General features: G+C 44.1%; 1 long non-coding RNA gene across 2 annotated transcripts; it reads left to right on the top strand.

Moving 5' to 3' along the window:
- Window positions 1–4,259: 4,259 nt before the first annotated feature.
- LOC132656646 (uncharacterized) lies at window positions 4,260–14,180 on the top strand. Of its 2 annotated transcripts, none has more exons than XR_009594364.1 (3): window positions 4,260–4,373; window positions 13,189–13,389; window positions 13,627–14,180. It is a non-coding gene; the product is annotated as an uncharacterized LOC132656646 (long non-coding RNA). The 2 variants fall into 2 exon arrangements; XR_009594365.1 differs by lacking the exon at window positions 4,260–4,373 and adding an exon at window positions 12,025–12,131.
- Window positions 14,181–14,980: the final 800 nt, after the last annotated feature.

The following is a 14,980-nucleotide window of genomic DNA, read 5'->3' as shown; positions in this document are numbered from 1 at the left end:
TAGTTAAGAACACTGACTGTTCTTCCAGAGGACCCAAGTTCAATCCCCAGCACCCACATGGCAGTTTACAACTGTCTGTAACTCCTGTTTCAGGGGATCCAATGCTCCCACACAGACATGTATGTAAGCAAAACATTAATGTACTACTACTACTAATAAATAATGATAAAAAAATGAGCATCTGCATGGCAGGTAAGTTGGTTTCTGTTTCTGTTCTTTGGTGGCAATGTCATCATCCCCCTGTACTGACCATGTGCTGACCATGTCCTTTTTGATGGTATTTAGGTTTCTGATCCAGCAGGTTTCTGATCCAGCTGGCTGCATTCTATGGAAATGAACAATTCCACAAAGTTTTACTAAACATAAGTTTATTTACCTGGCATTAAATTGTAACTTACTTGCATGGGAACAGAGTCTTGATCGCAGGGTGGGAAGAATGGGGACTTGTCTCAGGCAGGATTCTACCCTCCCTGGGCTTCTATTTCTTGCTGGCAGAGTGAAGAGGATATTCTAGGAAACAGTATTCTATGATATTTTCAAACTGGAGGGCTCATTTTGGTTACTTCACTGGTACCTTCCCAGAATAAGTCCACAGGGTGGGAAGGAATCATTGGTTTCTCAACACTCAGAACACCTCTGTAGACAGGTGTTTGGATATTTTTTCCACAAAGACCAGTTCCCTGACTCTAGCTTGGTGTCTTATAGGATTTTCAATTCTGACCTTGCCTGCCTGAACTTAGTAGCCTCAGATTCCATGGGTTTAGGGCTTCAGTCCCACAAGACCGTCAGCTGAAGTCTACACATCCAGTGCTTCTGACTGACTGGCTGAGACCCCATGCTCCACTCCTTCAGTTGGATCGTTTGCTAGAATGGCCGTAGAGCTCAGGGAAGCATATGCTAACTTCTTTATTATAAAGAATATTGGAAAGGATACAGATGCTCAGTCTGATGGAAGACAGGCATAGGAAAATGATGAGGGAAGGAACACAGCTCTTGCATGAGTTTGGGATGCTACACTCTCCTGGCACTTCCAGATGTTTATGGGAACCTAGAAGGCCCTCGAGCTGGCTTTTATGGAGAATACATTAGGTATGGTCCTTAGTAATCAGCTCTGTATTTAGTCTGCTTCTCTTCCTGTAGATGGGGGTAGTCTGGGGTCAGAACTCCAGATCTGTAACCCTGCGGTTGGCTTTCTCCAACATTAGCTGCAATCTGAAGCTCTCCAGGATCCTCAGCCACCAGTCACCTCATTAGTACATGGTACCAGAACATCATCTGGGGGGTTTCAAGGATTTCAGGTGCTGTGGGCCAAAAAACAGTACCAGGACCAAAAAAAGAATTGTCAACATTTTGCAATTTATTTAATTAGGAACAATTTTGTGTCATGCACTCATTCTTTGTACTGGGAACACTATCTGGTACATAAATATTCATTGAGTAAGAAATCTTGTAGTTGAAACATTCATTTGGTTATTTAAAAATATAGTTCACAAAATTGTATTTATTTGATGACCTTTAAATTATTTTTTCAGTTATACAAAGGCATGGTTGGCTTCATTGTAACGTTTCTGTACACATATATTTTTATTTTGTGTTGTTTGTTCTTCATCTCTCTCGCCTACCTGGAGCCATGTTCTCATCCTCCATATTATTACTAATAAAAGGAACAGTTCATCAAGAAGATGCAATACTTTGTAAATATGTATATGCCAAACATCGGGACTCCTAGGCTTATAAAACAAGCACTAGCTGGGCATGGTGGTGCATGCCTTTAATCCCAGCACAGGTGGAGGGGGAGGGAAGACAGAAGGCTCTCTCTGAGTTTCCAGGCCAGCCCACCCTACATGGTGAGCTCCATGACAGCCAGTACTCCATAGAAAGACCCTGTCTCAAAAACCAAGCTAACAAAAATGGAATACAGCTTTGAACCTTACATCTTAGTCTTTTTTAAAATAATTTTTATTTTTTACATTAATCACAGGTTATTTACTTTGTACCCCAGCCATTGCCCCCTCCCTCATTTCCTCCCAATCCCCCCTCCCTCCCTCATCTCCTCCCTGCCCCTTTCCAAGTCCACTGATAGTGGAGGTTCTCCTCCCCTTCCATCTGACCCCTAGCTATCAGGTCTCTTCGGAACTGGCTGCAATGTCCTCCTCTGTGGCCTGGCAAGGCTACTCCTCCCTCGGGGGTGGGGGAAGATCAAAGAGCCAGCCATTGAGTTCATGTCAGAAATAGTTCCTGTTCCCCTTACTAGAGAACCCACTTGGATACTGAGCTACCATGGGCTACATCTGAGCAGGGGTTCTAGGTTAAATCCATGAATGGTCCTTGGTTGGAGAAACAGTCTCAAATAAGACCCCTGTGCCCAGATACATTTAGTCCTTGTGGAGCTCCTGTCCTCTCCAGGTCTCACTAACTCCTCCTTCTTTCATATGATTCCCTGCACTCTGCCAAAGGTTTGATTATGAGTCTCAGTATCTGCTTTGATACACTGCTAGGTAGAGTCTTTCAGAGGCCCTCTGCAAGTAGGCTCCTGTCCTGTTACTTGTTTTCTCCTACATCCAATGTTCATCCCATTTGTCTTTCTAAGAGAGGATTGATCATCTTATGTCAGGTCTTCTTTCTTGCTTAGCTTCTTTAGGTATACAGATTTTAGTACGTTTATCCTATCTTATAGGTCTAGTACTCACTTATAAGTGAGTATATACTGTGTGTGTCTTTCTGCTCCTGGGATACCTCACTCAGGATGATCTTTTCTAGATCCTACCATTTGATGCAAATTTCATGATTTCCTTGTTTGTATTTGTAATTACTGAGTAGTATTCCATTGTTGTTTGTTTGTTTTTAACTAGTTCCCACATGTTCAGAAATGAACGAAAGGGAGAAAGAGCCAGGCATGGTGGCACACGCCTTTAATCCCAACACTCAGGAGGTGAAGGCAGGCAGATCTCTGAGTGTGAGGCCGGGTCTACAAAGTGAGTCCAGGACATCCAGGGCTACACAGAGAAACCCTGTTGAGAGACACAGACTCCTGTATAGAATCAGACAAAGGTCCAGAGACGCTGACTTTCTAGGCTGAGGTTTCCTCTTCTATGCAATAGTCTCTAGTGTTTGAGACACCAGCGCTCTGCTGCCAACGGTTACTTCTTCAGTTAGAATTTCCTACTTGTCGCAGACAAGATCTGCCTTTTCAATACGCACTGTGAAATCCTCAAGTCCAGCGTGAGTGGTCTGGTTACCAATGAGATCATTACAAACACTGCTCTGTGGCACTTGGGAGGAATTCTTGGGAGTTGTCTCGAGTTGAGCTACAAGCATTGGATGATGGAGAGGAGGAGAGATGAGGAAAGTTGAATGCTTGGCAAGCTGGGAATATTACTCTTGAGATCTGAATATTAAAACCTAAACTCTAATCCCATCACTATTCTAGTCACCTTCCCTCAGATTCTGCCGGCTTTACACACTGCTGCCTTGTCCACAGGCAATGTAGGTCAGAACAGACAACTTGAACCTTCTCTCTCCAACTGTTCATTAAAGCAAAGGCTTAGTTCTGGCTCAGTGGACATTGCCTAAGGCTCCTGAGCCCTGCTGCTGCTTCTGCTGGAGTTTGGGGAAAAATGTTCCAGGATGCAGAGTTTTTCTTGCTAATGTCTATAATGGCTCCTTAAGCCATTTTATTTCAGAGAGGAAGTGGTCCTTAGCGCATGTGTGTGTGTGTGTGTGTGTGTGTCCCTGTTTAGTCCACTGCATCTGTTTCATAATTTCTTGCCCTTAATAATATAATTAGAAGTGGTGAATGTTAAAAAAAAAAAAAAAAAGGAGGAGATTTGTTTACAGCCGCCTAGGTTGGGAGTGGATAGAAGGCGGAGGTTAAAGCAGGAGCTTGGGGCTGTCAAAGAATGAAATCGCAAAGCAGGCTGCAACTTCCACTCCTCTCATGCTGTCACTTGTGGCTTTGCTTGCCATTTCCCAAGAATTGCATGTTTATATTAAGGGGTAGTGCCGACAGGAAGTGGGGTAATATTTGCTGAAGGTCAATTGCGTACAATTTTGGGGCGGGGGAGTCTGATAAGGAGAATTTGTTGGCTTTCTAGTGTAAACACTTCACACAATGTTGAGCTGCCTAGGTCCTGTATGAGCCACTCTGGCATACCACTGGAAAATATGCCCAGAAGAGAGTGATAGCTTCCACTGCCTTCATAAGGTTGTTCTTGTATTAACACAATGGCATTGTGCAAGTCAGTTTCAGAAAAATCAAGAGTTAGCTGTTGGTTGAAGGACTAGGAGACCTCAAAGAACTTCCAAAAGGAAAAGGTCAGAAAAGAGGAGGTGCCATGGGAGACACTAACGATGGTGAACACCTGCTTTGGGAGGTAACTGAAGAGCTTGGTTTATAATTGGGGAGCTGACGGTGGGTATCAGCTGAGTCAGAAGAGGCTGGAGAGACATGAGTCGGGAGGGCCATGCCAAGATGGGCCTGACTGAGTGCAGAGGGCTGGTTTTCATTAGAAAGAGCTGGAAAGAGCTTCTCACTTGAGAAGTCAGTAGGTGAATCCTGTTTCTCAGCAAAGCTATAGAGACTAAATCTTTGTCCAAGCAGCTTGGCTGTCTAGCATTCATCCATCCACCATATTTTCATCTGCCCAACTGGCATGTATGCAGTGTTTCTTTCCCACTGACATGAACTGTAGGAGCTAGCCAGAGGGCAAGGTGTTTTCCTTCGTGGCAACATCTCTTGTATGGACACAAGTCTTAGTGCTGGAACACTTTCTGCCTTGACACCTGTGCTGGTTTGAATGAAAATGGCCCCCATAGACCCATAGAGAGTAGAGCTATTAGGTTGGAGGAAGTGTGTCACTGGGGAGAGGGCCTCTGAGGTCTCAGAAGCTCAAGCCAGGCCTGGTGGCTCACTTCTCTCTTCCTGCTATCCAAAAGCAGAACTCTCAGCACCATGTCTACCCGTGTGCCACCGTGCTTCCTACCATGTCGATAATGGACTAAACATCCAAACTGTAAGCCAGCCCCAATTAAACGTTTTTCTTTATAAGAGTTGCAGGGGTCATGGCATCTATTCACAGCCATAAAACCCCGACTAAGAAAGGCCCCATAGGCTCCTGTATTTGAATTCTTGGCCCCAGCTGGTAGAGCTCTCTGGGAAGGATTAGGAGATGTGGCCTTGTTGGGTTGCCACCTGGGTTGGGCCTTGATATTTCAAAAGCTCATTTTCAGTTAGCTTTCTCTGCCACCAACCTGTGGATAAGGATGTAAGCTCTCAGCTACTGTTCCAGCTCTAGGCCTGCCTGCTGCCATGATGGCCATGAACTCTAACACTGGGCAACTGTGAGGCCAAAATTAAATATTTCCTTTCATGAGTTGACTTGATTGTGGTGTTTTGTCATATGAATAGAGTAGCTAGAGAGCAAGATACCTTTCTTCCTGTCAACATTGCTTGTGTGTGTGCAAACCTGTCTACCTCAGTGCTGGAGCATTTTCTGCCTTGTCAGCTCCAGACAAGACAGAGGATGGACACATTGTGAGAATATTTTTTTTTTTTGGTACCCATGTCTTCTCACCAGCTATTTTTATTCTCGAAACTCTCAAGATGATGATGTTGTGAGATACAGACCTATTAATTCTAGTCCTGGGGAATCATCCTGAATAATTTATCAGAAACAAAAGCTGGTTTATTTCAGTTAGCATGATGTCTTCACAGCTCATTCATGTTGTTATATCTTTATTGTAGAATTCTGTTATTTTTTTTTAAACCTTTTTGACACAATCCCTTGCTATGCAGCCTAGGTCAACTTTGAATTCAAGATCTTTCCGTTTTCCTTAGTGCTAGGATTACATGTGTCTACCACCATACCGGGTTTTTTATTTTTAAAGGTGAATAATATTCCATTCTGTGTGAATTTCACATTTATTCATTCATTTGCCAATCCGCACTGGGGTGGTTTCCCTAGCTTGGCTTTTGTGAATATGTTGTACATGAGAATGCAGATCTCTGTTAAGGATCTTGATTTCAGTTCTTTTGTGTGTGTGTGTGCATGTTCATGTGAAGGCCAGAGGTCAACCTCAGGGTCATCTGGTGCTGCCCACTTTGTTTTTGGACACAGGGTCTCTCAGCTGTCCGGGACCTCACTAATTCCACCAGGCTGGCTTCCAGAGCCCTGAGCATCTGTGTGCCTCCATCTGCCCAGTGCAGGGCTTACACGCACGCACGCACACACGCACGCGCCACAGTGCCTGGCTTTTACGTGGGCTCTGGGGCTTGAACTCACTACGGGGCAACCACTTCACTGTCTGAGCTGTCTCCACAGCCCTGGTTGCAGTTGTTTTACATAAACACCCAGAAGCGTATTGTCTGGATCTGGTCGTTCTCTTACTAGTTTTTAAAAAACAGCTTTGCCGTTTTCCGTATGTACAACTGCACCATTTTAGGTCTGACCAACAGTGTATGAAGGTTCAGATTATTCTATATCTCAGCATCATTTGTCTTTCGGATTTTGGCGACAGCTTTCATGACAACTGTGGAGTGCTTATAAGTCAGTAATTTAAAAATAAATGCTAACGATTTCATTTCCATGAGATATGAAAAATGGTCAACTTCTTAAGACAAAAAAAATAAAAAAGGAAGACATAGTTGCCAGGGACTGGGTGAAGGAATAAATAACTAATCAATGGCTGTGCAGTTTCACTTAAGCACAGTCAGTAAGTTCTAGAGATCTGCCTTCTACATCATTCTTAGAGCCAATCATACTATATTGTGCCCTTGAAATCTTTTTAAGAGTAGATTTCAGACCAAGTGCTTTTAACCACAATAGAATAAGGCCAATGAGGTTTTAAAAAGTAACAGTAAAAAGAATTTTATGTTTAATTTAATATAAGTGAAAAAATTATATATATATATATATATATATATATGTTGGTGTGTTAATTGTGTACAAAATGGAACACTCTTTACTCATTAAAAAGAATAATTAGGCCAGGCATCAAAGGCAGTTAGGAGTCAGAAACAGATGGATTTCCAAGAGTTTGAAGCCACCTTTGTCTACATCGTAAGTTCCAGGCCAGCCAAGTATACAAAATGAGACCATGCTTTAAAAACAAAATAGTAATGAAAAATATACGGACAAGGAAAGAATTCCACAGTATAATATTGAGGGATACATCACCATGTAAACATATGTGACTTTAAGCTGCATTCATGTCTATACATTTCTGTCATGTGTTTGTGTACCTTTGTGTGTGGGAGCCTGGGATAATGGTTGCTTTTCTGTATTGTTTTATTAATATTGAATATTCATTATTATTACATAAACACTTAAGTGATTTATAAAACGTCATAAAATACTTATTATGATAGCTTCTATATTAATAGCCAAGAGTACTATATGGCAAACACTGTAGACATTATCTGTTTAATAGCCAGGACAACAACAATAAGTGCCAAAAGCAAAGCTGAAGACAATCTGAAACACTTGATAGCAGGAGGATTGTTTAAAGTGATGTAAAATTGAAATAAACGTTCTTGGGCATAATTCCAGTTCTTAGCAGGGTTAATATGAATTTGATGGTGTCCTAGGCCACAGACAAGCCAGATAAGGCCCCTTAGAGGTGAACAAGTGACGTTTATTCCTTTTCTGTTGCTGTGGTAAATCACCACCACCAGAAGTAACTTACAGAAGGAAGAGTTTATTTTGGCTTATGGTTCTAAAGGGTGAGTCCATGGTGGTGAGGAAGGTGTGAGTGTGGGCAGCCAGAGCGGGAAGCTGAGAGATCACTACAAACATGCAGTAGACAGAGGCAACGGGAAGCAGAACACGGCCGTAAACACTCGAACCCACCCCCAGTGACCATACTTCCTCCATCTCCTAAATGGTCCACAGCCTCTCCAAACAGTGTAACAAGTGTTCAAATACAGGAGCCTATGGGGAATTTCTAACTGAAGCCTCGACACTGATGTCCTTCCAAAGCCTGAGGACCTGACAATAGGTATTGACTTTTTGTTGACCCTTCATCAAGTTCCAGACTGGAATTTGGAAGGGAGAAATTGTAATCAAGTTGGATTTCAAGTTAAATCTTAATGAAGTAGCCTGTGGGTTAAAAAAAAAAAAAAATATATATATATATATATATATATATATATATATATGTACTGTTTGTTCTCTGATAAGTTCATACAAATACAATGTACACTCTGATTACTGTAATGATCCTCGAATGCGCCTTCCACCTCTGCTATACTCCTGTTCCCTGAAGCCCCTTTCTCACATTTGTGACTCTTTGGTGTTTGGTGGGGAGTTTTTTGTTTTGTGATGCACTGAGTTTAGCCATGTTCATCTCTGTGACTATGGATCTATTAGCAGGAGCCTGCTGGGCATTTCAGTGTGCCCTCAGTGCATACATAGATAAAGACAATAAATGCCCCTCCTGGGATTGCTTATTTTTGGATGGCAGATTCAGACCAGGTATGAGAGTATACACCTGTAATCCTATTACCTGAGAGGCAGAGGCAGGAGGGTTACTGTGAGTTTCAGGTCAGCCTGAGGATCTTAATCAGGGTTTCTATTGCTGTGATAAAACACCATGATCAAAGAAACTTAAAAAGGAAAGATTAATTTGGCTTACACTTCCATAGCACTGTAGGACGTCAGGACAGGAACTCACACAGGGCAGGAACCTGGAGGCAGGAGCTGATGCAGAGGCCATGGAGGGGTGCTGCTTCCTGGCTTGCTCCCCATAGCTTGCTCAGCCTGCTTTTTTATAGAACCAAGGACCACTAGCTCAAGGGTGTCTCCACCTATAATGGGCTGGGCCCTCCCCCGTTAATCACTAATTAAGAAAATGACTTAAAGCTGGATCTTATGTAAGCATTTTCTCAATTGAGGTTCCCACTTTTCAGACCTTAGATTGTGTCAAGTTGATATAAAATTATCCAGCACACTGGGCTACATAATGTACCAAGACTCTGTCCCAAGTGGGGGGGGGGAGGCATTCCAAGCAAATACTGACAAAATTAAGCTAAAATTAGTCAAAGAAAATCATTTCATGTGATTAAAGGAACAATCTATCAGGGAACATCAAAGCACCTAGCTTCATAAAACAAACATTGCTGCATGCAAAGACACAGATTAACAGTACAGTAAGAGCAGGAGAATTCAGTATCCCCCTTTCATCAATAGTAGGCTACCTCAATAAAAATAACCAGAGGAACATCTGAGTTAGAAGACATCATAGATGTCCACAGAACATTCCATCCGAACACTGCAGAATACATATGCTCTTGGCTGGGGATGTAATGTGCTGGAAATGTCAAGTTCCTGCCTTGACTTCCCCAGATGAGGATTGTAACCTGGAGTTGTAAGCTGAACAAACCCTTTTCTCTTTTAAGTTGCTGTTTGTCAGGATGTTTCATCATGGCAAGAGAATGGAAGCCAGGGTCTTAGCTCACCTTGTGCTGATACTATAACCTGGATACTTTATAAAGGATAGAATTGTGTTTCTCGCTGGTCTGATGGCTGAGAAGTACAAGATCAAGGGGTTGCCAGTTTCTATGAGGGCCACCGTATTCCGTCATCTCACGTTGGGAGGCGGAATGGGATGAGCGGAGGTAGTGGGAGCAGGAGAATAGCGTTGGTTTTATTTATAATTTAGTAGTGTTTGAGGCAGTCTGGATGTGTTGTTCATGTTTGGTCTAGGGTTCTAAGCTCCAGGCTGGTCGGTCCTTCGTGCCTCGGCTTCCCGAGTAGCTGGACGTACAGAACACTGCCTCTTTGTCCAATCAACCTTGCTTTTGTAAGATGCCCACTCCTGGAATACATTGGTGTAGTAGTGAGGACAGAGTTCTTCCGGTCTCTCCCCTTCTCAGGTTGCATCCGAAGCCTTGTGCACGTTAGGCAAGCCTTCTGACACTAATCTGTGTCTTGGGAGCCCTCATTCTTTACTTCAGAGTTTTCTCTTAGCTGGGTGTCTGTCTTAGTTGCTTTTCTATTGCTATAAAGAAACATGGTGATCAAGACAACTTTTTTAAAAGCATTTAATTGGGAACTTGCCTACAGTTTCAGAGAGTGCATCCATGATTGGGATGGGAAGCATGGCAGGCTGGAGCTGGAGCTCACAAGCAGGGGGCAGAAAGAAACCTTAAATGGAAATGGCCTGGGATTTTTGAAATCTCAGTGACACCCCTCCTCCAAGAAGGACCAAGCCTCCTAGTCCTTCCCAGACAGTTCTACCAACTAGAGAGAAAGCATCCAAAAGTAAGCGCTTATGGATCCGTTGTCATTAAAACCTCACACTACGTAACTCCATTCCTGGAGAGATGCTATTCCATCTCCGCAGGGTTGTTCACAACAGTGCTGTTTGTAGCAGCCAAAACAAAAACAAAAAAAAAGGAAGAAAGGAAAAAGAAGAAAAGAAAAAACTTTCCAACAGCAGATGAGCGGATCACTAAGTTGCCGCATATCTCTAAATGGAATGTTATGTGAGAGGATGAAGTGCTGGCGCATGCTCCAGAATGGACGAACCTTGAAGACTCAAAGGAAAGAAGCCAGTGCCAACTTGTCTAAATCCAGGCTAGGAAATGACCAGAAGAGGCAGATCCATAGAGACAGAGTACATTGACGGCTCTTGAGAGCTGGGTATGTGAGGACGGGGAAGGGATCGGGAGAGACTGTTGATGGGTGGATTTTGTTCTGCAGGGTGGGAATGTTCCTGAAGATGGGGCCAGCAAGAGGGCTCAGCCGGTAAAGGTGTTTGTCACCAACTGTGGTGGCCTGAGTTGGGTCCTTGGAACCCCCATGGTGGAAGTAGAGAACTGACTCCTGCAAATTGTTCTCTGAGGGCCCCAGGCATGCTGTGGCACACACTCACAGACACAAACACAGAGAAAGTAAATGTTGAAATAAAGGGGAATGTCGTAAAGTTAGAGACGATGAGTGGAATTGTTATGGGTTAAGAAAGAGGATTGAAGCACTAAGGCTATGCATGTGCTTCGTGAAGACAGGACTGAAATACCGCACATACCAAGAAGGGGACTGGGGCCTGAGTCCCCAGGGAGGGTCCAGCGCCTTTGGAGACAAACTGTCTGCACTCGTCTACCTCTATCACATTCTTCGCTGTGTTCCTCATGGCCACAAATACAGCAGCCCAGTTTGGGCCTAGACCAGTGCAGAATATAGCCTGTGAAGTAAGAGATAGAGGTGCCGACAGGTGGAAAAGAAATCCAGAATGCACGTTGGACCACTGCCTGGAAGGGAGGAGGACACTGATGTCAAGGGGCGTGTCTGTGGTAATTCTCTCTCGTGATCCTGCTGCTTGGAAACACAGTTCTGCCCCATGGAGACAGTGCAGGCTGGCCACACAGCCTCCGTGAGCAGTCTGCTCAGAGCCCTTTGAAGAGTCAACAACCGCATCTTTCTAGGTGGTCACAGTTCATTCCCTTAAAAGCATACCATTTCAAAAGAATGAATTCAGCATAAGGATTGGTGTATTGGGATTCTACATAAAAATAAACGTGTCAGGCCAGGGATGTGTGCGTGTGTGTGTGTGTGTGTGTGTGTGTGTGTGAGAGAGAGAGAGAGAGAGAGAGAGAGAGAGAGAGAGAGAGAGAGAGAGAGAGAGAGAGAGAGAGAGAGTGTGTGTAGGTTAGTGTTAGTGTTCTGGCCTAGAATGTGAGCCAGCCCTAGAAGGAAACAAATGAACAAAACAGATAAAAATAATCAAAAATATGGAAAACAAAACTTGGGTCAAGTGATACAGCTTTCCTGGGGTGTCTGTGAGGGTCTCCCTTCCTCCCTGAAAAGTACTGTGTACTCCTCAGCTCCCTAAAATAAGTTTAGGGTGCCTTCTACAATTGTCATTATATGTTCGCAGAGTCCATTGCGCCAGAGGGTTTCCGGGGCCTGGTGGTGTCATGAACGGAATCTACCTCTAGGTGGAGACAGGCCCCTGTCTCCAGTCTTACGGGTTAGTCTAGCGCAGCGGTTAGGGGCCCACCTTAGACCAAGCGCTCACCTTAGACCAAGCGCTTTTTCAGTCCAGACCTCACTCCCCTCCCCCCGACTCCCGCAGTGCAGCCCCTATCAGCCAGCCGAGCTGCCCGGAGAACCAGGGACCTCTCCCCGTCTGAGGTTTGACACAGAACACAGAACTATTTGTTTTTCTTTTCTCCGGTCAGCCAGGACCTGCTTTTAAACTCCCAACCAACGCTCTGGGCTTCCTTGAACTTTCTCTACCGCTCCCCTCCCGGTGCCGCTGCCTGCCTCCAGGTGGCTGACCTCCGGGTGCTTGATCTCAAGTAGCTTGGTTGTTTTTCTCCTCTCCTCCACTCTCCTCCCTTCCAGGCAGCCAGGAGAGTCTCTCCTCCCCTGGGGTTTTCTTTCTAGATTCTAAAAATTGTCCTACGGCTTCTGTGCGCGTTGGAACTTGGTTTGAGAAACCCGAGAAAAGAGCTTGATTTCCCAGGTATCATAGGACGGCTGTGGAGGGCCACTCTCCCACCCCCGGACTCTGGGCACACTTCCGTCCTACTTTTAGATTCTTTAATTGGCGGAACACACACGTACAGAAAACAAAAATAATTCTCAAAAATTAATTAATAGAAAAAAGAAAGGTTCGAGGCCAACCTGGGCTATATAATGAGACCCTGCCAATTAAGAGAGGGATATCATTTTTCCTTTAAACTTATACTTCCATACTAAATTCTCCGTTTTTGTTACTGATCAAGGAAGTTTCATGATTCTCTAGAGCTCAGCTCCCTATGTAAATTATAAAAATTTAAACTTGCCAAGACTACCAGGTTCTAAGCAACTTAAAGCAAGTTATGTGTGTTAACTGTTTTCCTAAATGGCCAACATAAAAGAAAATTTTTGTTAGGCTTTCAAACTCTTAGTGCATGAATCCCACGGAAAATACCAAATACTAACGGATGTCATTTATTTCTCTTTACTCTCTCTCCATAAATAATTGAGATATAGCTATCAACTTCGTTTAAATACGCAGAAAGGCAGGTGAGCGTGGGATGTGTTCATCTCTTAGACTGCAGTAGCCGCTTCATCACTTAAAACGCTGTTCTATTCCCTAAGCACGTGCGCAACCCTGTACTGTATTGTAGAGACGCCGGCAGAGGAATCAGCACTTCGTTTCTTTGACGTTCTCAGTCCTTTCTTTGTTTCTTTGTTCTGCTAGAAATCCTGTTGATCTTTCATGGACCATGCTAGTCGCTTCTTCCCGTGTGTGCCAAACAGCGATGGGGAAACAATGGGAGGTGCCCTGTGCTGACAGTTAACTCAGTGTCCTGTCCCCTCCTCCTCTACCTCCCTCCGAAGGATGCTCTGTGTGAGAGGCCCGGCTCAGCCCCCATTTGGGACATCACTCCCATGAAGGCAGGTGAGCTTCTGAGGGTAAATAGCCCTGTGCCTGCTCTCTCCGGCCGGTGTGGGCTACACCAGCTCCCAGAATTGCCCCTTTTTTTTTTTTTTTTAATGCTTTCAACTAAAGATCATCCATATTGCAGTGGGTAGTCAGGCCTTCTCTGTCATTATTGCACACTGTGAATGTGTCCTTGTTTATTGCTCTAGTCTCCTGCGTGTCATAGAGTTCAGGTTTTCACTTTTTACACGGCAGACCTTTCCCTGCGTGGTTCTTTTCTGGCACACACCCGGAGTATCCGTTGTCTTGTGCCACCATGGAGCCCTCCAAGTTCTGCACTCAGGAAGTCGAGACAGGTGAAGCTCTGCGAATGGGAGGCAGAGACAGGTGGATCTCTGTGAGTTCAAGACCACCTGACCTACATATTGAGACCCTATTTCCAAACAAACAACAACAAAAATAGTACATGTTAGGGAAAAAAAAACAAGATACTTTAAAAACATTATTTCTAATTCTCCCTCCCTCTAGTCCTCTCCCTTCTTTCCTCTCCTCCCCTCTCTTCCTCTCTCTCCCTCCTTTCTTCTATCACTATTTTTATAGTTTAAGCAAGTATCTAGAGAAATAAACTACATCCACCCAACTTAGATAAAGAACTAGATCTAAAGGGAATTAGAATCTTTGTCGTTTTTTTGTTCCTTGTTTGTTTGCGGTTCCTGGGGTCTGAAGATGGGTTTCACAAATGCTAGACAAGTGTTCCACTCCTGAGCTGGGCCCCAGCCCAGTCAACGTATTCAAGTGTATTCTCTGTTGATCCCACCACGGTGCACATCGCTGGCACCCAATACCAGTTAATGAGCTGATTAACCCATTGTACTGGATTTGTTGTATGCCTCACTGATTCCTTTCTTATCGGGAACAGATGGGCACAAATATGCTTTTAAGACATTAATAAATGTTATAGAAGATCATTTTCTGCCCCCCGAGTTTTGCGTCGCATTGGCTATAAGAATAAAGCAGCCACTTGCAGGAAGAGATGGGGTTAAGCTGAAAGTCATGGCGTAGCTCTACAGAGCCCAGAGGCTTGTGACTGAAAACTGTACTTAGTGGAAACTCGGGGGACAAAATGGCGTGGAGGGAGGACGGGGTGCTGACAGGCCACCATGGTGCTGAGCTGGCAGCAACTTCATTTTAATTTGTTAGTGTACAATTTCATTTATTGATGGAGGGGTCAACAATGTGAGATAAACACATAAGCATGTGTTGACCTCAGGAAAGCAAGGTGGGAGATGGTCAGAAACAGATTATGAAAACATCCAGCCCAAAGCAGGAGAGCTGCTGCTACCACAATCCCAATTGGAAACAGTGCCCTGATGAACACTCCCGCTGAGAGTCAACGTTCAGAAAAATGTGTCACGGCTAAGCACCGGCTGTGATCTAAGCACCTACTGTGTGTCAGGCACCACAGCCACATTTGATGTAGTCTTCTCCACAGTAACAAATTCCTATCAATATTTCCTAAACATTCGATCAGGACACTAGCTAGTTCAATAGACAAGCGAAAGGAAATGTACTTAAAGAGCTACTTTCATGGGCTGCAATGGTCGGTCGG

Source organism: Meriones unguiculatus, chromosome 9 (assembly GCF_030254825.1).
Source record: "Meriones unguiculatus strain TT.TT164.6M chromosome 9, Bangor_MerUng_6.1, whole genome shotgun sequence".
In the NCBI taxonomy this organism is placed as follows: Eukaryota; Metazoa; Chordata; class Mammalia; order Rodentia; family Muridae; genus Meriones; species Meriones unguiculatus.
This window is presented reverse-complemented; position numbering and strand designations above follow the sequence as displayed.